This window comes from Lissotriton helveticus, chromosome 8 (assembly GCF_964261635.1).
Source record: "Lissotriton helveticus chromosome 8, aLisHel1.1, whole genome shotgun sequence".
Taxonomy (NCBI): domain Eukaryota; kingdom Metazoa; phylum Chordata; class Amphibia; order Caudata; family Salamandridae; genus Lissotriton; species Lissotriton helveticus.
In genome coordinates this window covers 1,227,213,569-1,227,240,114 of record NC_136069.1, presented here as the reverse complement: position 1 = coordinate 1,227,240,114, position 26,546 = coordinate 1,227,213,569, and the positions used below count along the sequence as shown (strand labels likewise).

At 47.8% G+C, this 26,546-nt stretch overlaps 1 protein-coding gene across 13 annotated transcripts in view; it reads left to right on the top strand.

The window, feature by feature from the left end:
• INPP4A (inositol polyphosphate-4-phosphatase type I A) overlaps positions 1-26,546 on the top strand; it is a 1,031,799-nt gene that overhangs the window by 187,256 nt on the left and 817,997 nt on the right. For 2 of the 13 annotated variants that reach the window (XM_078658190.1, XM_078658186.1), the window contains exon 3: positions 5,690-5,801. The exons of the other annotated variants lie outside the window; for them this stretch is intronic. The gene's annotated coding sequence lies outside the window, so the exon portion shown is untranslated. The remainder of the gene's footprint in view (positions 1-5,689; positions 5,802-26,546) is intronic. 13 annotated transcript variants of the gene reach the window in all.

The following is a 26,546-nucleotide window of genomic DNA, read 5'->3' as shown; positions in this document are numbered from 1 at the left end:
TGGCAGGACGAGTCGTTTCTTGCTATTGTTGGGGGGGAGCAGCAGTCAGGCAGGGTTTGGAACTAATTTCGATGCTGGTCCACGGTTCTTGCGTTGTTGGCTCTTCTTTGTTTTTCTTCTGTTCCCAGGTAGACAAGTCTAAGTTCCTGGTCTCAGAGTGCTCCCTAAGTACTGAATTTAGGGGCATTATGGTGATCGTAAGGTAGTTGTCAATGGGCTACTCACCCCTGGGGTGACTACAACCCCTATATGACCATGTTCTGGGACGAGTGGGCAAAAACCTGACCCAGAGTTCCTAGTTTCACCAAAAATAAGATGGCGGAACCCTTCGAGTGTCCACATCAGGTGGCTCATCTTAGAAATGTGCTTAGCCTTATAGTGCAATGCGCCTACTGACTAGCTAATTTTGCCACCTGCTCTGGTGCCAAATGGGACCGAAGGCAGTGGGTGGCATTCTCCAGGTCCGGAGGAAGGCGGGGTCGCATATCAAAGGCAGCAGAGGCTTTGAAGACTTTGGTCTTAGTATACTAATTCACTAGCCATCCTGCTGCAGGAGGTGTCATCACTTTCCTCAGGAGCAGGCATTGTTCCTGACCTTTGAGAGCATTGCTTTCCTGAGCAGGGGTTCAGAAACTCATCTGTGGTGGCAGGCTGGAAGAGTCCAGTCAGCCAGCACACTAAAAGACTGGTAGGTTCCAGGGGGTACCTCTAAGGTGCCCTCTGCGTGCATGTCGTAATAAATCTAACTATGGCATCAGTTTGGATTTATTAAGGCAAGGTGTTTGATACTAAATACCATAACTTTCAGTGCAGCCATCGTGTGGCTGTGTCACTCATGATGACCAGTGACAAGCACATGGTTTCAAAATGGCTGCCTGAACACTTGCAATGACCAGCAAAGGAACTGGGCTTCACAGGGCCATATCTGCTCATGCACCCTGCCATAGGGCTGTAAGGCCTGCTGTAAGGGTAACTTACATATAGTATATGCTGTGTCTTTGGCCATGACAAACAGGGAGTCGGCCATGTTGTGTTTACAAAAATGGGTTGCACCATTTCAAGCAGCCTGCAATGGCAGTCTGCATGCAGTTTTGTGTGTGGGGCCCTTAGAATGGGCATAGTACATGCTGCAGCTCTTAAGGGCCCTCTTTAATACCCATGCCCTAGGTACTAGGGGTATAATTTACTGGGGACTCACTGGGATCCTAAAGTTCTTGACAAGAGAGTTACAATTTGAACATTCCACCTGTTTTAAGGGAAAGAGCACTGGGGACCTTGTTAGCAGGGCCCCAGTCCACTTTCAGTCAACAGGCATCAGTACTAGGGCCAGAAGTCAGGGTTGACCATGTAAAAACAGGCACGTTCCTACACTCTTGCAGTATAATTTGCTACCTACTGCTGCTCCTGTACTTTAAAAAAAAATCTTTATTATGTTATCACAGTAATGTTGATGTAAATGTAGTGACGGAAGCATTGGGGATATTCATGCTGCATTAAACATACACCTTACATCATGACAATAGAAGCAAAAAGGCTGGATCACCGCAATTCCCATGAACACATTTCCACCTGCCTTATTAGAAATCTGACTATTTCAATAAAACACTCGAGCTACACCTGTAAAAGTAAACAAATAACACTCATTGTCCGTGCGCACCCTCCCGCATTTACTACATTAGGAACGAGTAACATATTGTCCCCCAACAAAACAATGATCATACTCACTTGAAGTGAGTACGAGCCTTACGCAGCCAACAAACCCATCAAAAAAGTAATAGATTTGTTGGGGTGCTTCTCATCTGTCAGGTGTTAGTAGAACAGATGTGGAAGCTGTGTTTAGCTTTAATGCACATTCCAGGAAACATGATTTTTAGTGGAACAAAGAAACGTTACTATTGCCTTTGATTTACTATAACCTGAAGACCTAGTTTAAACACACAAGGATGGGAAAACAAAGAAAGAATAAAGAGTGAAAATGTAAAAAAAGAACTGACAAAGGACAGTGTTGGCCCACCTGCAATGGAATTGTAATACACTTCATTTTAGTCCATTATGCACATTTGCTCCGGAAAGATGGGCTGACCCTTTCTTTGCCTTTAGCTGTATGATGTGGCGGGAGAAACCAAATTTTGAATGACGGTTAAATAGACCAATAAATGAAGAGGGCGGATCTAAAGTCCCTCAATGTATGTATGTAAAGAAATTGATGGGAGTGCACCTCAAAGCGTGGACAGCTCTTCTTGTTTAAGTAATACGGTCAATCTGAAAGACACATAGTGATAGATTCCTTACCTTAGAATTACCCCCAGGCGTCAGACTGGATCCAGAAAGCTTTCATCAGCAGTACCCCTGCGCGTCTATCGTTAGCAACGTGGTCGCCGAGATGATGTTGCGGCAGCTACTTAGGGGCCACCCACGTGCGCTGACGTCAATTCGTTCTTTTTCCGCGCCAGCAAGCGCAGGTTCAGAGAAAGTAGTACCCCAAGTAATCTTTAGGTCTTGCGTAGCGTTGCACGGCAACGCTCTACGAGACTCTTGTGATGAAGGAGATTTCAGAAGGGGATTTAAGCCCCGCCCCTCATTTCCATTGGCTGGTGTCACCGTTTATGCTAAATGGTGGCCTGCCATTGGAAATGAGGGTTTTTAGTGGACACCCTTTGGTCTCCGAGCCGGACTCGGTGGCGTGCTTTGCTGCTGTCGGAAAGCAGTTTATTATCTTTATGGGGCCATGTGTTAGAAACACATGTCCCCATGCTCAGGCTGTAGCGCGGTCCTCTTTCACTTTCGGGACCGCGCTTGTTATTGTCGCTGTTGAGAAATCACTCATTTGTTTTGATTGTAGAGTTAAGAGCTTGAAAATGGAGGCTGATATGAAGCCGTTTTAAATTGACTGCCGGCTCGGAGACCCGGTGGAACCCGAGCGACTGGAAGCACCGCTCTCCTGGAATGTGGCTGCGGGAACAGTTAAAGTGCCTTCTTTCTGCTCTGCTGAGATCCTGCGCATGCTCTGTGCGAACTGCTGGCTTGTCTTCGACCTCGTCTCCATCGATCAACACCAGTGCTTTGTCATCATAGGGCCCCTTAGTGTGCGCATGCACGGTGTGAATGAGGCCCAGTGATAGCAAATAAATACAGTGTAAGTAAGGCCCCTGAAGCAGGGTTGGATTGGGATAAAAAATCGGCCCGGGCACGCATAAAAAAATCGGCCCACATTAGCATAATGCCTTCCCTCAAATCACTGCTTCAGCATAATTTTACATAAAAAGGAGGGGGAAATGCACGCATCAGTTTACACTAGTTAAGCACACCTGAAAACAAGTGAGGCCACTTCTGCTCAGGCCCCCTGCCCCGCTCAGTATGCCTACATTAATGGGAGGCCCAGCGAGAAAAAAGGGGTGACACCTCTACCTGTTGCTGCTATAAGGGAGGTAATGAGTGCCCATCTCCTCCAGAAAGGCCACTCAGACACCCAATGGGCCGCTGGCGGTATAGTCGAACAACAGAGACAGCGCCCAAATCGGCCCCCAGGCTGCTCAAAAGCAGACCTCAGCTGGAACTCGGACCCCCGCCCCACGGGCATTGCCCGAATGCCCCCGTTACCAATCCGTCGCTGCAAAAGGGAAAATTTAGCTAGATACTAATTAAAAAGTAAACCTGTTTATTATTTTTCCAAAGCAAAGGAAGAAGAGGAAACCACCTTATTTCAAGAAAATGGCTATGCACTAATGTATATATCAAAACATATTTCTTTTATTATTTTGTATATGGCTCATATTCAATTTTGTTATTTATGTATTTCATTCAAAACAACATAATTATACATCAATAATAGACGATAGACGTAAAAATGATGGAGGCAGTGCGGCAGATGTCAACTACGCGCGTTTCGGCATACGTGCCTTCATCAGGTAGCCGTCTATTGCACTGAAATAAACATACAATCAAAAAATAATAATATTAGATTATTATTAGGTGGTTACATATAGCATAATGTGTACTTCAGAGATCTTTACACTAAAACCTACTATGTTTTAGATATTACTGCTAGATTTAGAATTCGTTTTTACATTTATAGAGTCGCCAAACCACATATCACATACTTACACATATTAGATATCAACTAGTTGACTAGTAATTTCTTTTTTTCACATTTTATCATGCTTAAAACCCTAATCTAAGACCACAATGGATTGTTTGGCAATTGGAGGTTGTATTAGGCATTTGTACATAATATGTGACTAATATGAATTAGATATACGTAGTCAGTTACTTTTGTATGTATTAAGTTTTGGAAAGTAAATGTATGTTTAAGGTACAAGATACATTAGGAACATAAAAATCGGTAATGATGGGAACCTTGAGAGATTGGTGGCCTGGTTCATATGGGAATAATGATAGAATCTCACTTACAAGAGGAAGAGCTCTATATTTATATAAACTTTCTCCTTACAAACAACGTAGACTAGCTCACGCCTGATGCGTATAATTGGGATGCTTGTCATTCCGTATATTAAAACCCTCAACCAATTATCGTGCGCACTCTATGAATACATTAGAGCAACAATCAGAATCGTTTTAACATCATTGTCGACATCTATGGTAGCTAATGGGATACAAGCCATGCATTACGGTCAACTAACGTAACGTGAGAGTGAGCCTGTCCGATTTTAAATTCTCGCGCGCTTTTTCGAGCCCTTTAAAACGCACCAAACATTCCAACCGGGTTAGATGCTCAGAATTTGTTTGTGTCTCTGGATGCGGCGTTACGGCAAGAGAGGTGTCCAATTAGTTATGCCCTCGAAATAGGTAATGATTTAGTATGGCTGTCTTATGGGAAGATTGTGTGTAATCAGTCTATAACTAAGACTGTATTTGAACCAATTAATAAGTTCAAGTAAGATATATAAGAGCCGGAAATAATATAGTGGCGTGTATTACTTTTGATCTCTTTTAATAAAGCCATACCCTCTCCGCATTACAGCCGGCTTTAGAATTCCTGCCTCATCCTCGGCAGCGTCATGCGTTTTAAAGAACTACACTAATTAAGATATCAGTGAGTATGAATGATAGTTTTGCTTTGTGCTCTATATTTACATGTAATCGAGGTGACGACAATCATGTTGGATTCTAACTAAACTAGACAGTAAATGGGACTTCCTGTTCTGGGTTATTATTTTAGGAATATATACTGTGAGCAAATCAAAACAACTTATAGCCAGTTTATCGGTCGTCGGACCCGCTTAATGACATCTCCCCCTCGGGCGAATTACTGAAGAGTAAGTGGTTTTATAAAGAATAGACATAATATCTAAAGAATCAACATCAAGAAGAGATCCTTTTTTATACTACACCGTATATTTAATTTATAGGTGTGGTGTTGTAAAATTGGAGATTTATTAATTGCCAGCTCTCGATCACACATTTTTTGATAAAATTTACTCAATATGGTTATTTGCCCATGAGATAAGGACACAATGTATTCCTTATGTTTCAAAATAAGTGGTCACGTAGAATAATCATAAAATAATGGAGTATATATACTTCACAATGCGCGCATATTTATATATTTTTTTAACTCATATTTATGAGATAAAGGGGTCTTAGTTAGATAGAACCACTCCATTTTGAGGTTATCGATTTTTGACATGGGGCGCTTTACATCTACTTAAATGTTATTTGTTTTTTACAGCGAGGGTACTAGCCAACGTGCGATATATATTATATCTTATCAACCAGGCGTAATACACAAGATACAGTAAATCATCATTATATTATTGAATACAAGCATCAGATCATATATGGTAAGATAATATCAACTAATTAACACTTTAAGGAGTATATGCATATGAGTACATCTAGTATTTTGTTTTTAGTCTGAATCTGTCGGTTTCCCATATGTATTAGGCAGCAATTCACTTTTTGGTTTACCATCATTGGTGAGCAATGTCTAATGTAATCGAGAATATGTAAAGTTAAGATCTATCTCGTATTGCTTCTGACATTAATGTACCAAAGTTTTGTATGTAAGTGTATATAACAATATATGTTTTTTTATTGTCACTAATGGTTTAAATTGGATAGGTCTCTTTCATACACTGTTTGCGGTCTTAGATTAGGGTTTTAAGCATGATAAAGTGTGATAAAAAGAAATTAGTAGTCAACTAGTTGATATCTAATATGTGTAAGTATGTGATATGTGGTTTGGCGACTCTATAAATGTAAAAACGAATTCTAAATCTAGCAGTAATATCTAAAACATAGTAGGTTTTAGTGTAAAGATCTCTGAAGTACACATTATGCTATATGTAACCACCTAATAATAATCCAATATTAATATTTTTTGATTGTATGTTTATTTTAGTGCAATAGACGGCTACCTGATGAAGGCACGTATGCCGAAACGCCTCCATCATTTTTACGTCTATCGTCTATTATTGATGTATAATTATTTTGTTTTGAATGAAATACATAAATAACAAAATTGAATATGAGCCATATACAAAATAATAAAAGAAATATATTTTGATATATACATTAGTGCATAGCCATTTCTGAAGGCAAACCCTGTCCCTTTGGCTTTGTATACTAAAAGAAGAGGCAATTGGTTCCATCGGCAGGGCGACAATGCGGTTTAATCGGTAAATGACCTCGAAAAACTGAATTCTAATTCCATCACTGCAAATGATCTTAACCGTGTGATCTTGGGTAGCACTTTGTGCCCTCGTTCCATACTCCCAGTTTCTGTCAAATTCATAAATCCAAGCATCACTCCCCTGTTTGCGAATATGGCATCATGCTTTCAGGAGAAAGGCATGCAACAGAGGGTATTTGAATATATATTGTGTGTATTGTAAAGCGTCCGTTTACCCTGACTAAGTTTCTTAGCGTTAACGGACGCTGCTTGTAACCCATGTCAGTTTGCACCATTGGTTTTCTAATCTGCACGGAATGAAGGGAGCTTTTTAGGCTGAATATGTCAGCTGATTGCAGTTTTTTCGGTGTAGATGGTGAGTGCGGAACGGAGGAAAGCATTACACCGCGACAGTGAGTTGTGAATAAAATGTTTCAAGAATTGTAGTGTACAACACTGCTGGGTATACGCCTTCAATTTCTAACGTGATTTTGGAATATATTACGCTAATGCACCATACTCAGTCGTTTTTATATAGCAAGGGAGAGGATGTGGCGTAACTGATAGAGCGGCTGACTTTGAAGCTGGGTAACCAGGTTCGAGTCTGGCGGGAGGCTCAAACATCCTGTGATTCAGGGCAAATCACTTCATCTCCCCGCGCCTAGAATTAATGTGTCCGTCTGTAATACAACGGGTGCTCATGTAAAGCGCTCCGATACCTTCGGGTCAAGTTGCTGCCAGGCCCGGACTGGCCATAGCGGGCACCGGGCAATCCCCCGGTGCGCCGCACGTGTGGGGGCCGGTTCTGGGCACCTGGGGGCCGTTTTTGTTACAGGGCCGTTTTTGCAGCATACAGGGCACAAGTCCTAAAAAGAGAAGTGGGGGGATGCTGACGTCACAACAGGAAGTGACGTCACAAAAGGTAGTGTGCACTCATTTGCAGTTTATAGTTATCAAGCTCCCGGTAAAATAAGTGGGGGGACGCCGTCCACCCGCGTGGTACCCCGACTCGAGCCCTGGCAGCATAGCTGCAAAATCGGCCCTGTAACAAAATCGGCCGAAAACCGGCACCGGCCAAGTGCCCGGCCGCCCGCCCCCCCCCCCCCCCCCCCTTCCCCCCCCTCTGAGTGGGGAGGGCGACCGAGCACTTTGCCAGGGCCGGTTGTGGTTTCCAGTCCGGCCCTGGACTTGCTGCTATATAAAACTGCAACAAAAAAAAGAAACGAGAGGCCTTGCAGTTGAATCAACAACACTTTTCTGGAAGCCAAAACAGCTAAGAAGTGAAACTTTCTATGACACTTTGTTGTAAAAAATAACTGCTGTGACATAGCAGTGGTGAGTTATCTCATAACTCACTGTTGCTACTACATCACAAAGGAATTCCAGGCTGCTTTGGCAGGGCTCTGTGAGAGCAGCACTGAAAAGCAGGGAGCACAGCTTCTGATGGAGAGGGAAAGAAAGGCACAGAGTGTGGTGAGGGTGGATGAAAGGAAGTCAGGTATTTATTTGGGCCAGGGAGGAGATACCATGTTATGTATGGCTTCCCCATTACTGCTCTGCCCCTGCATAGCAGTTGAAAGCAGGGGTAGATGATTTGGGGGAGTGAGGTAGGGGGCATAAAAAATATAAAATTATACATGGGTAAAAAGTGAAATACATGGACGTTTTTTCACCTCAGGGTTTTGAGTGACAATGAAGGCAACTCAAGCTTCGCACTCAATGTCTGTTTCATGTCACGCACAGCCCCTCAGTGAAAAACATCCCGGTAACCCATCTATAATTCTATATGTAATCCTTTGTGGTTCTCAAACCCTGCAGCGTAACCAATTTAGTGCATCCTTTTCTACATTATTACATACCTTTGTACTGAAATCCTGTTAAGTCCCTAACAAATACTGTAGTGTAAACAACAGTTGCTATGCTATTTTTCCAGAAAATACATGGTTGAATCATGTCCGGTGCTTTGACATCTCGCTTACGTACACTCTGAAACCCTGGAGAGAGAAGTTCACGCTATATAAAAAATAAATACCAACGACACCAGGAATCCCCAGGAAATATCACATGCTCTGCTGAGTTGCCCATGTCAATGTGTGACCAGGTGCACCAACCTAGGCTTTTTTCTTTGTATTCTGATATTTGAAGCCTTGATTATTCTATTACAAAACCAGGATTCTAAGTTTTTTGTAGTTTTATGTAGCGCAAACTGGATTGGAAGGTATTAGAGCGTGGACACAATTTTTTTCTAGGCACCTGGAGATTAAGTGATTTGCCCAGAATCAATGGATACTGAGTTGATGCCAAGACTCGAACCAGGGTCCCCAGTTCCAACGTTAGCAGCTCAGGCCGTTACCCCACATCCTAAACAAACAAAACCTGGGCTAGAGCCCTAGTAACATGTCAGCTATGGGTTTCCATAGTGTATGTGCTTATAATATAATATAATCACTGCCCTTTATAATTGTATTTTCTCTACCAAGTAACCAACGGTGTATATTCTAATTGAGGTACAAACAGAGCCGGTCCTTGCTCTGAGTAAGCCCTGGGCTGAAAGGAATTTGCTGCCCTAGCTGCTGTTTGTGTGAGATGAGGGAGCAGGGGGTCACTTTTCACAGGTCAGTCCATGACTGCCAACATCAAAGCAGTGATTTGAATACGAACATCTTGCACCTAGCCCACATCACCGGAATTGTCTACACTTAGCACCATGAGGCTGGTGCCTAGTTGTTCCGTGGGGTGGGGCAGGGGTGTTGGTGTATGGCTGCAGGGGGGGTAACAGGTAGATGGGAGAGCACAGAAGGAGGCTGATGGGGTGTTAAATGAAGTGATTGCTGCACATTAAAATGATTAAAACAACTTTGAATTGTAGGAGTTAAGGTAGAGAGATGTTGCTGTGTGCAGGAGCTTGGTGCAGAGAGGTCAGTGAGCCCCTAGAACCCAAGCACTTAGCCCCACTCCCCCCAGTTGCATGTATCACGTTGTATCCCTTTTGTAATAAAGCCAACGTACACACTTCTTGTGGTGGCCATTTGTTGGCTGCAGTTTTATTAGGAATACACGTATCTCTACTCAGCATATTATTACACATCATATTTGCAAAATTACTTGTCGCTGCAAGTTATACTGTCAGTTCGTTCGGTTGGATTTTCCTTTTTTTCCACGTAGGGTGGGAGTGTATCAACTGTCCCGGAGTTAGGCCCAACTCGTTACCTTGTCGGACTCCTATTGTGCCGTGCCAACCAGCGTGTGCTGGTCTGCGAGTGCCGTCTCCATTTGCAACTCCCTCTTGGTAGGCCGACTCACCCAGCCGTGAGGCATCCCAAGGTAAGTGGTCCTGTCCCGGCACACCGCCCTCTGGTGTGCCTCTGTACCACCCATTCTCCCTGTCGTTCTCCGCCAATGCTCTGCCTGTTCCTCAGACCTGCGACACAGCTGTTCCTTAGGTGTGGGTGGGTGGATGAAAAATTCTTCGCCTGGTGCTGTGCTGGCCCGTCCCCCGCTCCTGAAGATAGGAGCATACCTGGGGGAGCCAAGATTATATCCCACCATGGCGTCCTTTGCCCTAGCTCGGGGTTGTCTCCCCATTGGCCCATTCGTATGGCGCAGGGGCCCACATTGGACGGGGGGTTGGCCCCGCTCTCTCGGCTGCTGCGGGAGGGTGGGGGGGGGTGTCTTCCCGCTCTGGGGCCGCTTTTGGCGCCAAAGAAATCCGGTTCTGGATGCGGGGGCACGTCGTTGGTTATGGCTCGGCCTCCTATGCCCCCGGTTGGGGCTGCCTCTGAGATAAAGATTGGCACCATGGGCCCAGCTCGCCTATGCCAAAAGCTGGCCCTGGCACAAACTCCTTACAGCAGCCTATGCGGTCTGATCTGGAGTCTTCTTAACCCCTTCCTAATAAGAACAGATGTCCGGATCAGAAACTGGCTACACATGGCTCGGTGTACGCATGCGCACTTTAGCACAGAGGCTGAACCGTGCTACAGCGAAAGTGAAACATACCGCTTGGGGCTGTTGTTGAAATCCAGTTGAAAATAAGACACCCACGCATTCCAGTGGGCTTCTTGTTCAAAGTGTAAGCCTTCCAGATATTCTCAGAAATACATACAAATATGTGCAGCAGGTTTCAGCATGGTACGTCTCCTTTCACGAAGTCAAAAACACCCACAGACCACTCAACAAATCTAGGATCATCCTAGACGACAAGTTCAACATGACAGCTCAAGTCCATGCAGTGTGCACCTCCTTCTTCCACATCCTACACATGCTGTGAAAAATCTTCAAATGGTTGCCTCAGAACACCAGATGGACCGTCATACAGGCACTCATTACCACCAGGATGGACTGCAGCAACACTCTACGCTGGAATCTCCAAACAACTCCTCCACAGACTCCAGACCATCCAAACCACCGCTGCAAGACTTATACTCAACCTTCCACGCAGCAACTGCATCACACCGCACCGCAGTAACTGTCGATGGCTCCTCATTTACAAGGGCAGCCAATTCAAACTTCTCAAGCACACATACAAAGCCCTACACAACACAGGGCCAGAATACCTGAGCAGCTGCATACACTTTCATCAACCCGCTAGACACTTATGACACCTACGCACAGCCTTACTCTCATTCGCACACATTCCCAGCATCCGCAAAAGCAAAATGGAGGTCGCTCATTCTCCTACATTGCACCCAAGACAATGAACGACCTCCCTCACACATCAGAGCCTCCTCCTCACTCCTTGAGTTCCACAAGAAGCTGAAAACCTGGCTCTTTGTATCAACATCTTGGGGACCACAAACCTTCAGACCTGCTCAAGTACCTGGATATCCTCTCCGGTGATTCATGCATTATGCAAATCGATATAACACAACAGAAATACGCATTAAAGTTAAAGTCGGGACAAAGCTACCAATGGTGCAGTGGCACTGGTACCTAAAGTTCTGAAGAGAGCTGCTCTGGCCATTATTGCTGTATTTTGCTAACCATCCAGCAGTCTTAGCCCATTTTCATTACACTGTGGCCCATTACACTCTTTCTACACTACTAAACTAAAGGCATGCTGGGCTGAAAAAGCTATGGAAGGTTACTCTGGCCGCACTCCTTCTTTCCCAAGCCTTGCCAGAGGGAAATTCACGGATATCCTCTCATGGGTTTCTACTGACCTTGGAAAAAGCGAGTAACCCAGTGATCCTTGCTCGGTGTTGCTACGCGGCCCACGCAAGGCAGCGGAAGGCACTTTGAAGAAACGAGGCGCCGTGCAAAGCGTTGTGTAATCACTCGCGCGTGGGAGTGAACTAATGGTACACCTTCCCGCCATGTTCAGCCCTCCTGCTTGAGGTGCTTCCGCTCTGTGCACCTCCCCGACATCCTTGGATATTCATTCCTGCTCTTGATGTGGCGCTACGGCTAGAGCTGCCGATTTTGGAATTAGGGGACTGGGTTCATGTCTCGGCGTTGGATGAATATCTTTGTTATGCTTGGCAAATCACTCAATCTCTCTGTCCCTTAAAACATCATTGTGACATATTGTAATATAAACCAGGCTCAATAACCTTCGGTTCAAATTCGCGCTATATAACAGTGAATAAAAAAAGGTGCGAGTTGGGGAGGTGTACACTTAGAGGGAACAGATACTTTGCCCTGTAGACAGCTTTCGGATATATTCATGTCCACTGGAATTATGGGGCTATAAAAGACTAAATTATGTAAGCAGGGTTGATTACATTATGCGCGGAGGCAGTTTACGGTGCATAGTATAGCACATTCTGTGGCATTTTTTTGTCGACCTTTTAATAGTCATTAATACAATTTGGTCAACAGTTCCACTTCATTAAAATCAATTGAACACCTAAATACAGTAGCCAAGGTCTGAAAGCTGACAAGTCAGCCTTTGGGATAGGGCCTGTCTCTGCAGAGCAACACATGCAGCGCCTTTCTTTGAAACTTTTGATCAATTTTCACAAGAAACCTTTTTTGTTTGTTAAAATCTGAAAATTATGCATCAGATGGAGGATTATGGGGGAAGTGTAATAAATCTATAATTATGCCGAAAATGCTGTAGCTGCCAATCCCAAAATGCCAATAGCCATGGCTATAGTTAACCAGATATAGGTATTCCTGTAAACTGCCTGAACATGCAATTGAAATGTTCTAAAAAACAATGTGATACATTTTGAGTGTTAATAAAATCAATATGGTGTCAGCCTCTTCACTGGAGCAGCAAAGAAGCCAATTGCTCCAATTTAAATACGTTTTTTTGAAGAATTATAATCTGTTCTGTTTACATAGCAGTTAATATCACAGTGCAGTTTCTAAGCACTTAAATAAGGGATGTTTATCTTCTGATAAAATGATACTTGATTTATCGACCTAAGAAGCATGGAAAGTTGAGTTGTCTTTTTTGATTTCAAATGTATGACCCATATATCGCTCATGATGTCAGCAATTAGTGCCAATCTCTGCAACACTCCCCATCCTTTTCACAGCAATACTTTGGAGAAATAATCAGACACAACACCTTTTTAGTGGAGAAAATTGCTGCAGGTTTATTTGCATGACAAATATGAGAACATGGTGGGTTATCTTACGGGCGATCCCAGAGCAGGCAGCACCTCGTCGCCTGCCCGCCTGATGAGCCAGAATACACCGTGGCCCTAGCCAATTGGTGTTTGTCGATTTGGGGGAGGGGATAGCCCCTCCCACCGGTGGACCACCAGTCCACCCCCTTACTCACGCCCCTCCCAACTAAGAGGAGCGGAGAGTTGCAGGCAACCCCTGGTAGCTCAGGTCCACAACCGCCCGTAGGACTAACGGAGGCCGTCGCTCCTCCAGGGTCAAACGCGAGGACCTCCCTGGGGATATTTGGCTTTAGCACCCTTACTGTGCTCCTGCAGAGGGTACCCTTCTGTACCTTACAGCCTCTGGATCGCTCTGTAACTCTGCCTGCAATACAAATGAATAAGTTAGTTAAACATCCCCCCCGCCTGTACGTAGGGTAAGCGGTGGGGAGGGAAACGGCATCAGGGCAGCATGCGAAAGAGGGTGATCAGTTTGCGGGAGAGGTATAAGTACCTCTCCCCCGCCCCCTCCTGCCCGGAAGAGAGACGCAGACATGGGGTACCCTCTAGGATCTCCACCACTGGGAGGCTGACTTGTGTGCCATCCTGTGGCACTAAGGGGGGCCCCCCTCTTAGGAGGGCCCCATCGTGGGCCCGGGGCAGCCCTGCATAGTGCCAATATCGGCAACACTCCCCAACCTTCCCACAGCAATACTTTGGTAAAATAATCAGACACAACACCTTTTTAGTGGAGAAAATTGCTGCAGGTTTATTTGCATAACAAATATGCGAACATGGTGGGTTATCTTACATGCGATCCCAGGGCAGGCAGCCCATCGCCACCTTGTCCGCCTGATGAGCCAAAATACACCCTGGCCCTAGCCAATCGGTGTTTGTCGATTTGGGGTAGGGGATTGCCCCTCCCACCGGTGGACCTCCAGTCCAGCCCCTTACTCACGCCCCTCCCAGCTAAGGGGAGCGGAGAGTTGCAGGCAACGCCCGGTTGCTCCGGTCCACAACCGCCCGTAGGACTAACGGGGCGCCGTCGCTCCTCCAGGGTCCAACGCGAGGACCTCCCTGGGGATATTGGGCTTTAGCACCCTTACTGTGCTCCTGCAGAGGGTACCCTTCTGTACCTTACAGCCTCTGGATCGCCCTGTAACTCCGCCACAGCACTGGGTGTGGCCACTGTCTCCCCAGGGCCCTCCACCACTATAGACCTAGTTACCTACACCCTGCTGATTCCAAGGCCTCCCCCAGATCAAGCAAGAATAAGTCCATTCCCACTTTGGACAGGTGTATCCCATCTGCATCGAAACACCCTGTGGACTTGGCATGCAGTAACCCATGCCGGCTAAAATCAAAACCCCTCTGCTCGGTGAATTCACGCATGACGCTGTTCACCCTCCTGCGCGAGGTCTCCATGGGTCCCCTGAACGCATCCCTTTCCACACCTGCCGGGGGGGGGGGGGGGGGGTAGGGTATTTCAGACCACCATAATTCACATTTACCTAGTTTGTTGCTCAACTCACACATTGTGGCCCTCATATCTTGGAGCAGGGCCCTTCTACCCAGGGAAACCAGTTTGTTCCCTCCCAGAGAGTCCAACGCCCTCCCCCCTCCCCCCCCCAGTTTCTGTTGAAGTTTCTTCATCAAGAGATTCCATCGCATGTATGGTGATCCCAGCCAAATATTCTCTGTGGCGGTAAAGCTGTGCCTCCATTTCCTGCTTTCTGCCCACAGTACCACCCTCAGGACTCCAGAATGGCCCATCACCCAGACCTTCGTTCCTGGTAAATAAAGAGGTGAAGGTTTGCAAACTTGTTTTATTTAAAATTGGAACACTGTTACACATCTAAACAAAATATACTTTATTACACCCCACTGCAAGCCACCAGCATGTGGTGCCGCAACATTTCCATCAGCGCCACCCTAGTCCTGTTCGCGCGACTCCCCCCTCCCCAAGATCCTCTGGCCTAACTGTGTCCCCTCAGGGCCGTATGTATCTTTTGAAGCACTGGGACTCCCACCTCCCCAAGTGTTTGATGCTCTCAGCCGGCAAGTCTGCCCTAAAGGCTGTGATCGCTGCCCCTATTCTGAATGAATGGCTGCAGAAGCGTGTGCCCTGAACCTTGTTACCTGACAACTCCAAGCAAACCTCCATAATCCACTGCACCTGAAACTTAATCAGGGGCTTCCTGTCTGCATGCACAAGCAGGTAACCTTCTGTCGCTGGGCGCAGAGCCAGGCAAGTGGAGACTAAGCGCACTGGGGAATATTTGGCAATCTCTAGTTTGTTCAACGCGATCACCCTCCCTATCCCTGCTTGGTCAGTTTTTGATCTTCTTAAACATATAGTGAGGCCCCCCCCCCCCCGACAACACTGCATCCTGCTTATTCAAAGCCACCCCAGATGTGTCCTGCTTAACCTGGCTACCAGTTCCCCAATTCTGAGAGCCCCAAAGAAGGCCAGGCTAAAGGTAGCTGAGAAGAGGGCCGCCTCAAAAGCGGAATGGGTCTCCATGTGGACCCAGTCCAGCATCCCTTGTAGAGTTTCAAAAACTATAGGCAACCTGTTGTCTGGTGCCAGTGGCTTGCTCCAGGCACAGCCCTTTAGCGCTGCCTTGATCATGAATGATTTTGTCGGATCATCCTGTCCCCTTAATCTGGCGTGGTGGCTGATTGCGGACATGTGGCCCACAATCCATGGGTGGCTTTTCCCCGGATCTTTGGCCTAAAATGAAATCTTGAGTCCTGCTCTCCAGAGATGACCTCCCCTCTTCCCATGCGCCAGTTACTGCACAAAAATTTTCCACACATGCTCTGTATCGCTTGTTGGTTCTAGGTGCTAGGGACAGCTCTCCCAGCCCCTTTAAACGCCTTTCAGTTTCAGAAGGAACCATAGGTGCGGTGGAAAAGGAGTCATCTCCTCCTTCGCTCTCGGCCACGTCTCCCGGAACCAGTGCCACTGAAAACGAGAGAGAGCATCAGTCTCTGTGTTCTCCACCCCTTCGAGGTGTCGCGCCCTGCATTCAATATTGTTAAAAAGGCACTCCCTCACCAGTCCCCTCAATAGACACAAGACTAGTTGGCAAGACGCTGGCTGTGAATTGATGGCCTGCACCACCGCTAGGTTGTCAGACCAGAACAGGACCCTCTTTGTTGCCAGTACTGCGGGCCAAAGGTGAAAAGCTATCACTATCGAAAACAATTCCAAAACTGTGATGTTGGTTGTGACCTTCTTCTTGTGCCACACATTGGGCTATTTCTGCGCGCACCACTCCCTGTCTAGGAACACCCCAAAACCTTCTCTCCCAGATGCATCTGTGAATAAATCCAGTTCCGGGGTCCCCGTCCAAGGTGCCCTCCATAAGACTGAGCCATTGAAGCTCTCCAAGAAGTTGGCCCACATGCTCAGGTCTTCCTTCATCCCCTTGCTCAACCTCACCCGGTGATTCTTATTCTTGACCTTAGCCGTTTCCCTTGCTATCCTACGCGCAAACACCCTCCCTGCTGGTATTACTCTGGCTGCAAAGTTTAACTTTCCTAGGAGGTTCTGTAAGAAACCCAGGGTGTCCTTGTCTTGGCTTAAGGCTGACTGGATCTGAGGTGTGAGATCCTGGACCTTGTCTGCTGGCAGCCTGGATTCCCCAGCTATAGTGTCAAGTTCTATCCCAAGAATGTTAACACCTGCGCCGGACCTTCTGTCTTCCCAGGCGCGAGAGGAACCCCCAAATGACTGGCCAGCTTTTCAAAATCCCCAAGGGTGTTCCCGCAGTCCTGTGTGCCCTTCCCCCGATGAAGAGGAAGTCGTCCAGGTAGTGTGTCACCCCTACAACCCCATAACTTGCTTGTAGGGCCCACTGAAGAAAACTGCTGAAAGCCTCGAAGTAGGAGTAGGCACAGGACACCGCACAACCCATGGGCATGCACCTGTCGTAAAAGTACTTGCCTTGCAGCTTGAAACCGAGCAGGTGTTGGCTGCTTGGGTGAACTTGCAGTAAGCGAAAAGCGGATTCGATGTCCGCTTTGGCTAACCAGGCCCCATTGCCCGCCCTCCTGATTAAGTCCAATGCTACGTCCAGGGTACAATACAACTCAGAGCTGGATCCCTCCTCCAGCCCATGGTTGACTGACCCCCCCTCAGGGTATGACAGGTGGTGAATTAACCCAAACGCCCCTGGCTCCTTCTTGGGAACGATCCCCAGAGGGGAGACCACAAAGTTGTCCAGCGGAGGCCGCAAGAAAGGCCCCGCCACCCTTTCTAGGGTCCTCTCTTTTTCCACCTTGGCTCTGATTATCGCCGGTAGGTCCCTAGCTGGCTTGAGGTTATCGGCCTCCCTGCACCCCTGGGGTCCCACATAAGGTATCTTGAAGCCGTCACTAAATCCTGCTAGCAGCAACCGACTGTCTTGCTTGTTTGGTTATTGTCTAAGGAAAGGCAATGGGTTGGTCAGGCTGACTGGCGAGGGGCCCTTAACTGTGCGCAAGTGGTCGGGGACATGGTCCATGGCGGGGGAGGGTGGAAGAGGTGATGCCTGGTGCACTTGTGGGGACAAAGGATTCGCTGCGCCTGTGGAGAGGAAAGGGGTGTCGGGCGGTCCAGCTGTGCCCCCCCCAACTTCAGTTATCCTGATTTCCTTTGGCGGCGCCCCCTCCTGACTGTGGCAAGAGACCGCTGGGTGAGGCCCCCCACACCTGTTGCATGCGTACAGAAACTTGAACGTTTTGCCCCATGAGCATGACCCAGAGTTGAAAAGGCGGCAGGTCGCCTGGGGAGACCTTCTGAATCCCCCCTCTGGCTCCCAACCCCCCGTTCCCTCCCCAAAAAGACTGCCTAGCCCAGCGCATGTCTGTGTGGAAGGAACCCCTTGGTTAGTCTGAATTTTCGGCTGCGTCCCCGCGCCCGGTAGTATGCGCGATCCCATGTGGTCTAACCACAGCTGGACCTCCTTCTGGTCCCACGTCATCTCTGGACACGTGGACATTTTCTACCTGAATTTCCTGTCGTAAGCCAGCCCTGCCCACCCCACTTCAAAGCCTCCTTGTGAATCAGCCTGCCATAGTGTATGAGCCCTTGAGCCAATTCCGTTTGTTTTTCCAGGATGACTGTGAACAATATGGAAAAAGCATCTAGCCAATTCTCAATGCTCTTTTCAGGCCAAGTCTGAAACGTCACTTTCTTGTCCTCCTCCTTCATTCCCGCTTTTCTGGCGTCTAATCCATCCTGCCCAAGCAAGAGCAGTGAGAATATATCCTATCAATTCCCATCTCCAAATTGCTTCCTTGGCCGCCTGGGGTACCTGACTGGCTAGGGAGCAATGTCCTGATAGCAGCAGGCAGCTGCGACAAGCATGGTTGGAACATGAGGCAAGTACAACTGGAGTGGAGTAGCGACTGAGGGCAGGGTGGGGGGTGAACACAGGGGAGTTCCTGACGGGGGGACCACCTTGCTGGCTGGGGAACAAGTACTCAAAGGGCTCGCAATTGTTGGAGCCCCTGACACAGCGCCCGCCATGTCTGCCGCGCCCGCCACTGTCTCCAGGCTAGAAGTCGATGACGAGGGGGAAATGCTGGGGTTTGCTGGCAGTGAAACCCCCTCTGAGGTGCAGGGAGCCTTGCTTAACCCTGGTGTGACCGCACCCTCCTTCGCCCCCCTGGGGCGGCAACGGTGGATGCCCCTTGATGTGTCTGCTGCGCACTCCCCTGGCTTGCCCACACACCCGCAGCCATAAGCGCCCCGCCCTCCCCTGTGGGTGATACTGTGCCCAACTGCGTGGGGCAGGTGCTCGACTGACCGGCCCTGAGCTCTGCCATAAAGTTCTGCAGTGTGTCCATGAGCTTACCCAGGTCTTCCTGAGTTGCGTAGTTAGCTGCGGCCGATAGACTGTCTGGAGGGGTCGCCAACCCTATCAGCTGAGGGGAACCCAACTGGGGCCCAGCCTCCTTGTGTGCAGGCAGCGCCCTGGTTTTGGCAGGCGAAGCTCTGCCGGGAAATCCTTCGACGTGGGCTTGCGGAGCCGGTTGGGCCTCGAGGGCCCTGCCTCTGCATTGAGTTCCTGCTCTGGGGGGCTCGCAAATGACACGCCAGTCCTCCGTATCTACGGATTTTAAGATCCCTGTGACCCATGCCTGTCCTTTGGTCTTGGCCATCTGTATAAATATTGCCCACTCGGCGTCTTGGAAGGCGTCCAGCAACGAGTCCTCTCCGAGAAAAGGGGGGAGGAGCCCTGGCCATCCATGCTGGACTGGTACAAAAGGGGGTGGTGATGGACAGAGCATCTGAACCAATCAAACACTCACACCCAGTCAAAAGATCTGGGTTTGATCCATCACCGTTCTTTAGCCCACTCTGCCACCCCAGTTCAGACATGGCCATATGCAAATCAGTCTGGCCCTGTGCCTCATGGGAACAGTCCAGCCCGAACTGCCAAGCCATGCCTTCCCTGGACCAGAAACAAGCTTCCGAGGATCCATGCTGGACTGACAATCCCATGATTCCCTCAATCTACGGAGAGAAATGTTCATTTTAGAAAGCACACTGCATCCCCTGTGTCTGGGTTGCCTCAATGACTCCAACGCCTCAAGCTGATCTGCCCCCACCCCGATCACAGTACTTACTTACACAGGCACGGTGTCGGACTTTTGAGCTTGCGTGCGTTCCAGTGACGGTACGGTGCATAATTCTGCGTGCGAGGAGAAAAGGTAGAATGTTAACAATGCCCCAGGCACATCCTGAGACCCCTCCCCAGGGTGTCCCACACACGGAACCCCCAAGAGCACTAAAGAGGACCAGAATTCAGGCTCCCATTCTGTCGCACGTCCTGGCCATACCTGCTTCCATTCCCAGCTGCCCTTCTCTGAGTGGTGACTGCGTACTTGATCCGATTGTTCCTGAATTTAGAAAAAAGGTTACGCTCCATTCCTGGACGTGCTGACCCAAAACCCCACACACTGGCCCCAGTGTGCTCTTCCCCTGTACCTGCTCCGAGCCTTGGCAGGCCACCCTGCTAGGCGTGGTTTGACAGTCAGAGAAAGAACCCTGTGCGTTTCTGGAAGAGAAAACAGATACAGAATACAGCCCATCACCAGCACTAGGGTTAACAGGTAAGCATATCGCTAACTCGGTCGTCAGGATCAGAGCCCCTTACTTGAGCACCAGTTGCTTTACAACAGAAAACATTCAATTATGGCACAGGAGATACGTGATTTGCCCAGACTCACCAGTTGCTTTACAAGAGAACACATTCAATTATGGCACAGGAGATACACATACTCCTGCCGGCAGGGAAAAGAACGCCTACCAAGTGACCGCATAGCTCCGCCCCCACAAGCCACCGCAGCCCCGCCTGTACGCAGCTGCGCTTGCATCCATTGACACGATCACCCATGGGGGGGGGGCCTGCGCCCTCCCGAACCAGGTGAGGCGCAAGGAGAACAGAACCTAGCCCCCCCCCCGCATGCACCGGCTGGCAGGGTCGGATTGGGATCACAATTCGGCCCGGGCACTGACGAAAAAAGTGGCCCACATTCAAGAGGCGTGGCCCATATTTAAGGGGCGTGGCTCATATTCAAGGGGCGTGGCCCATATTTAAGGGGCATGGCCCACATTCAAGGGGCGTGCCCTTTCATGAAACACCATTTGCACAGACAAGGAATGAAAGTGGGAGGATACTGTTCTTGCACAGGTGACAATGGCCTACATGCTGAGCAACTAAAAAAAATAGCAAGGCCCCTTTCTGTCACAAAATTATTCCAGCCTTCCAGCACAGGAGCACCTGAAAAGCAGCAAAGCCCCTGCTATTACTAACCTACTTAGCCCTCCCCAGACCTTCAGCTCAGGAGCACATGAACAGAGGTAAGGCCCCTGCAATTAGTACATTAATCAGCCCTCCAGGCCTCAGGAAAATGTCCTGGCAGGGGAGCACAAAACACAGCTTTCCGGGTCATCCCAGGTAGCCAGGGGGAGCCTGAGGTGAAGCTGGAGCATGGGAAGTGCCTTCCCCGTGTGTTCTGGCAGTTTGAGTGTTTACCATTTACTGTAGTATTACCCTTGTACCTGTGTATGGTACCCTTTTGTAACTTGCACACGTCACTTTTCTCTGGTATCACACTGTATGCTACCTCTCACTTTTGTTTGCTTTAGATACTTGCACAAGTGCCACCATTGCCTAGGTAACGTTTGTTCTTGTGCTGGAGTGTCTGCCATTTATTGCAGTATTATACCTCTACTTGTACTTTGTACGCCTTTGTAACCTGCACACATATCACTTTTTCCTCCTGTAATGTACCGATTGCTACCTCATGTATTTTGGTTGCTCACTATTGTCACTTTTGATTCATGTAACTTAACGTTTGCTTTTGTAATTTGTCCAGTTGTAATTTTTTTCCTCATGTATTATTGCTGTTCCTAGTGTGAAGCGCTCTGACACCTTCGGGTATTGTCCGCGCTAAATAAAATCGCATAAATAAATAAATAAAATTAAAAAATTCCAAACATCACCTGGCCCCCACAGCAAGACCCATTCTTTCTCGCCCACTATGCCCTGAATGTGAAGGGCTGTGGGCGAGGTGTTAAGACTAACACCGTTTCTGGGCTGCATGGGCCCCAGGGGGGCCGAGGTGAAAATGGCTCAAAGGCCTGAGAAACACCTGGCCCCCAGGGAGGCCGATTCTTGCAAACAATCACCCCTCCCCAGCCCAGCCTCAGCTTGATTGCTTGGCAGGAGAGGGGTGAAGGAGAGGCCACAGCCGGCCGCACAGCGAGGCTGCTTTCATTTTCTCGGTCTGTCTCCGTGCACTCTGTGGGCCGTTTTTTTTTTCTCCCCTTTCCTAGTCCACTCTCTGTGGACTGGGACAGGGGAGAAAAAAACGGCCCACAGAGGGCACTGAGGCACCGGCCCTTCGGCCCATGCCCGAATGCCCGCCTTGCCAATCCGCCCCTGCCGGCTGGCATGGGAGAGAGTGCCTGAGATGCCTGCCTGGATCCGCCCCCACACAGAGAGCTGCCTCCTCCCCCCCAACCTCGAAAGGGGAGGCATAGCCTCGAGGGGGTGGGGGGAGCCAACATGCAGCCAGAGGCCTGGAGACCCGCACAGGCCTAAAAGTGCGGTCCACTCGGGCCCTGAGCGTGTACCTGTGCGCGTCACCGGAGAAGTGGCTTGCGCGCTCGCACACGTACAGTCCCTCACCCGGTACCCACCCTCACAACGGGAAGACTAGTGGAAACAGTTGCTTGCTAATCCCGTTCGCATATGCCCCTCTAGCCCTCGCACTGGAGCCTCTGTGCAGCCAAAAGACAGGACACACGCTCGCATACAGGGATGCCAAAGAAAGGGAGGAGGGGTGTTCCGGAGCCAGCAAGCGGCCGCGGCCATGCTGACCCGATGCGGGCCACACCGTGTTACCCCCGGGCGTACTCCAGGTCGTGGGGCTCATTGGCTTGAACACTAACAGAAAAACAACACCATGCCTCCGCCCGCCATCCTGCAGAGCAAACCCTTGGGGCCCCTTCCTGTCGAGGTCCGCGCGTTACCCCCGGTGCGACCTAGAGCCTAATAACATACCTCCTCCCTAAACAGACCCCCAGGCGACCCGCAGATGGGGCCCCTCGCCTGCCTAGCAGATGGGTTGGTGCTGAGCGAGGGAGCGACACCCGCACACAGGCCGAGGCCTCGGCGAATGCCCGGCCGACCAGCATTATTGCTGCACCCAAGAAAACACCCCTTGGCCTCGCACCCGTCCCCCTAACCGCCCCCGCGCCCCTCCGGTACCTCCACCGCGGTCCTACCTACTTTAAATGGTCTTGCTTGCTCTCATCTATTTTTCAGACTGCCCTGAATTCCAACTGTTACTGATTGTGGGGGTGAACAACGTTGCCGCATAGAAAGGCCAATTTTGTGCGCTCTCGTCCACTTTTCCGACTGCCCTGAATTCTGACTGTTACTGATTGTGGGGGTGAACAGAGTTGCCACATTTAAAACCCAGTTTTGATAAACCCGTATTTTGGGTGTAGAAGAAGGACATTCTGTGTAGATGTCTGGTTCCCGTATGCTGAGTGCAAGACGCCATTCAGTATATTGTGACGCATTCCCAATTGTTGGCGGTTAGATGAACAAATAAAAGTGATTTGTCGAGGATCGCGTATGGTCAACTTCGGAAGTCTGGAATTGAAACCTTATTGTCTTGTTTTTCTCGTGTACACATTTGTTGATATGCGCGGCATGCAGCTTGCCAGAGTTCCGTACATGCGGTATGTAGCTTGTGATAATGGTTATAAAAGTTAACCACATGCATGTTGATAAAGCATATGCCGATAGACCCCTTTTGTTGTACTACTTTGCTGTAAATGTGCGCTACATAGTGTGTAGTTTTAGCGCGTTCCTCAACGTTAGCGTACACACTAAAGATAAGTTCTCAGAATTTTTCATTGCGTCAACTTTATTTAATGTGCTGTTAAGATGCAAAGTGCAAATAACATTATGCCGCACTTAGGGGACTATATGCCGATAGCTACCTTTTTTTGTACTACTTTGCTGTAAATGTGCGCCACATAGTGTGTATTTTTTGTGCGTTTCACAACCTTAGCGTACAAACTAAAGCTCAGTTCTTAGAATGTTTTGTTGCGTTAACTTTATTTAATGTGCTGTTAAGATGCAAAATGCATAATATTATGCCGCACTTAGGGGACCATAAAGATTATATTTTTTCTTGCCAAATATGCGTTTACTGATGTACGCTTTTTTTTAGTCCTCCACCCGAACCTGTCCAGTCTCCACCTCTTTGCATGGAGATTGAGCGGCGGCAGGTGATTCCTTTTGACTTGCCTCCTGAAGTCTGTGATGTCATTCTGGCAGCCAGGCGTCCCTCCACTAAGTTGGTATACGCCTGCAGGTGGAACAAATTTGTGGCATGGTGCACATCAAAGGCTAATAAATATTGTTGGGTGTGTGTGTGTGTGTGTGTGTGTGTGTTATATATATATATATATATATATATATATATATATATATATATGACCTGACAGTGGTTCCTGCCTCTCTATTCGCCGCAAGGAAGTGGGGGAGTATTTTGATATATATATATATTTATATATATATATATATATATATATATATATATATATATATATATATATATACACATACATATATATATTTTATTACATGACACTGGCAAGACAGCTTAAAGCTGTCTCTATGCAAGACCTAAAAATGGCTCATAGCTAGACTCTTGACATCCAAACCAGTGGCCTGCTGGTTAAACCTGGATGTCGAGTGCGAACACTTGACTCGTTGAAGTATCTTATTGCCTCAAAGGTGAAATGTGCAGGCAGCAGTTGAGTGCTATAGGAAAGAGGTGAGTGCAGTGGCATGACAATAGCCCATGCAGCCCCCGCTCTATGGGGGCCCCATGCTCCAGGGGCCCTTCTGGTACTGTGCACGGGTGACTGGCCCAGGTCTGAGAGCTCCTGCCTGGATCCAGATCGTGGGGGGCCCTCAAGTTTCGTTACGCTAACTGGGTGATAGTGTAGGGATGCTTCACCCCCAACCACAGAGTAGTACGACCATGACTCCTGGGGAGAGGGGGGTGGAGGGCATGCGTTTGATATTTCAAAACACCAAGACAATTTCTGAGAAGAAAGTAGGTCTGAAAATAGTATGTCCAAAATGTTGCGAAGCTTTTCTAGCTGATAATGCCGGTAACCGTTGCTGTCCCTCTGATAGCTGCTCATTGGAGCATAGTTCCACTCTCTTTGTAAGTGTTAAGTGGATACAATTTGTAATTACAGAAAGGTTGGAATAAATGCTGATGCTCAATTTACCTAATGTAACTTTGCCAAAAGTACTTTCTGTTTTTTGGGTATTAGATCCAACTCTGTGGCAGACCTAAAGATTTGCATAACGAGGGTTGGGCGACACAAACGACGCACTCTTCTTTCAAATTGAAAACCAGAATGTTCACTTGTCACAGAGGCATTTGAAAAATTAGCCTCAGATACGCCAGGAATCCCACCTTGGAAGAAGTAGAAAAGAACATAAAGCCTGCTGTCCTCTCCCTGCCATGCAGTCTCCAAGCAACCTGAGGCTCCCAGCGGGTGACGCGTGACACTTTAAAGTTCTCGAAAGAGCCAGCTCCCCCGTCTGTTGAGATTGCCTTTTCTGCAGAGGGATCATTCTGATCTTTGGGGTTCAGTTAATGCTGAGCTGCAAATTGCTGCGGTGATCTGTACATAGGTGTGCTTGACTATGGACGTTGAACTACATCAGCAGTTCAGAAGGTGCCTTTGCTACAGAAATTCAGGAGACAGATTGTCTGACCTGATTTAAAATTTCACTGAATAAATAATTCAATTAATTTTTGACTTGCTCATCTAACAGTACTCCGCTGGTACGCCACAGGCGTCAGGTGGAGAGGATCCTTGGTGTATATATTCTAAAAGTTGCCTGCCCGCTAGGGAATAGAAGATTTCCTATTAACTTTGTAATTATCTAAAACAATTATACTTCACACCTTAGGCTTTTGCTGTTGTAACTTTCGATATTCAGAAGATAATTTGAGGAAAGTCAGAGCATTTAAATTCTTGAATAATAGAGAGAACTTTTGTACTTGGGGGAGTTTTTCTACTTTTCAGGTCTGGGCATTCTGCTTCGTATCATGTTCATTTTATGATCTAATGTGCTGAAACAGAACTTTTTTTAGAAAGTGAATTTTTTCTTTCTAATTCTAAAATCCTCTCTGGCACTCTTTGTGTTAGTAGCCAAGGTATTACCCCCATTTCCTGTTCAGTGTGTGTCTCGATCAAAGGGTATTTCATGACACTTTTTAATAATACATAACATTAGTCAGGTGTTACTCTTGCAGAATAAAACTTTTTTGGATTTGTACAGTTATCGATCTATTGCTATTATAATGCTATTGGATGGAGGGGCATCAAAAGGTTGTTTTTTCTTGACTTTTCAGCGACTTCTGTTGTTGATGAAAAATTAATTTTAATATTCAAGGGAAGAAATTCGGCTTTGGTGGTTGCTCCTGGATTACTTTGTGCCATTCTTGGCCAACTACTTACAAAGGGTTAAGTTTGAGGAGAGACCAAGCAAGACCCAGCCCATAATTCATTCGGGGTGCCGCAGGCTCCATACTTGCATCTGTCTTATTCAGCTTCTATATGAAGCAGCTGGGATTTTTGAATGTGGAACTGTGCAGCGTTGTTTAGCTGTACACAAACAGTACTAGTTATATCTTCATGTCTCCTCCATGCAGACTGTCATGCAGCATAAACATGCCTGAGGTGCATTAGAGATTGGATCTGTAGGCATGTTTGCAGCTGCACCCCTAAAAGACTCGGGTCATGTTCA